This window comes from Narcine bancroftii, chromosome 12, assembly GCF_036971445.1.
Source record: "Narcine bancroftii isolate sNarBan1 chromosome 12, sNarBan1.hap1, whole genome shotgun sequence".
NCBI classification, from domain to species: domain Eukaryota; kingdom Metazoa; phylum Chordata; class Chondrichthyes; order Torpediniformes; family Narcinidae; genus Narcine; species Narcine bancroftii.
Genome location: NC_091480.1, coordinates 60293512 through 60295321, shown reverse-complemented (window position 1 = coordinate 60295321; position 1810 = coordinate 60293512).

The following is a 1810-nucleotide window of genomic DNA, read 5'->3' as shown; positions in this document are numbered from 1 at the left end:
AGGGACAGAGATAGAGAGAGAGAGAGAAAGAAAAGGGGTAAAAGAGAGAGAGAGAGGTTATATATGGGCAGAGTCATGCAGACCGACAAATATAAAATAAACTTTTGTGCACGTCCATATTTCGACCCAGGAGTTCCCTATCGGATTCGGACTGCTGAGTGCGTTTGAGGAGATTGGTTGATGGCACGTTACCTATCAATAATATTAATTGATCGTTTGCGGTGACACAGGTCCTAACCGTTGGTTATTTAAGTGTAATTGCAGTTTGTAGCCGCGCCATACAATATTAATATTAAGTGGTGAGGGAATTTAATCTGGCTCTCGAGAAGATATATATTCAATGATCGGCAGTGGGAAGGGACGCAGAGCTAAGTTGCGCGCAGGGTATTATTCTGGTTGACATTGCGGCGTTCACTGTGCAAATTCGCGGAGGCCCTTTGTTGGTCGCATATTCAGAAAACAACTTGGTTGCGTTGGCAAGCTGCATTTGTTTGTCGAGGGATAACATTCTACGCACAACACTGACCAAAATATTCTTTGGTGTTGAGAAGTGACTTCTCCACACCCTCTATGTCCTGTCTCCTCTCTCTCTCCCTTTCTCTTGGTCTCCTTTCTTTCTGCCTCCACTTCACTCTCTCTCTCCCTCTCTCCCTCTCCCCTCTTCCCCTCCTCTCTTTATCTCTCTCTTTCTCTGCCGCACAGTCCACTTTCTTTCTGTTCGTCGTGTGTTTCTTTGTGTTTGAGTGTGTGTATTTAAGTGTGAGTGTGTGTCTGTATATTTTTATGTGTGTGTGTGCGTGTGTGTGTGTGTGTGTGTGTGTGTGTGTGTGTGTGTGTGTGTGCGTGTGTGTGTACCCGCAAACATAATTATCTACTTTGCGTCTGTTTTTTGTTTATACGTGTATATTGCAAGGACATTCTTTTGTGGACGTTTATTTAAATGTTTAAATCTGTGTTGTTTATTTTTATTTATTTATTATCGGTAGAGTCTGTGACTGCATCTATTTTTCAAGCCAAAAATATGACGCGGGTGTATGTATACACAGGTAACGGGCAACTGAAATATAAGTCGCATCAACAAGTGGGTGCCATACGGACAGACACACTTTCTGTGCTACAAGAAAATGGTTAAACACTTGGGGTTACGAAAACTGAGCTTAGTTACGTACCCGATAGATAATCATGCATAAGAACCAATAAAACACATTTAAATAAATGGTGTGTGTTCGAAAGATATATCAAATATTTAAAGAAAGAGTTTACAAACATTTGCTGTGGCAATATACATATATAGCAGTGAACACACACACACACACACACACACACACACACACACACACACACACACACACACACACACACACACACACACACACACACACACACACACGTGTATAAAATATTTAACTATGTGCTGAATCAACCAGTGAAGCAAACGCAGTCCAAATCAACCGCAGTTGCAAATAAAACGGGAAAAGAAACCCATGATTTAATCTCTTGGTGAGATTTCACGGCTTGTGTTTGTGTGCGATTGTTTTCCTCCTTTTTATTTGTTGAACATATTTGCTTCTTGGGTTTTTTTTTATATGCGGGCCTTCACAATGATTTTGCTACAGCTTTGTTTCCGCTACTGGAAGTTTTTCTATCAGTTGTGATTACGTGTGACTCCAATACTTTTCCGCGGGCCGTTCTATTGTTTCATTCCCATTCTAATCTGCCTGTCGCGTTTTATTTTGAATTTGTCGGAAGTCCGTATTTAGTCGCACTTCTCGCATTCTGTGTTTACATCCAGTTATGAATGCGAATTGCA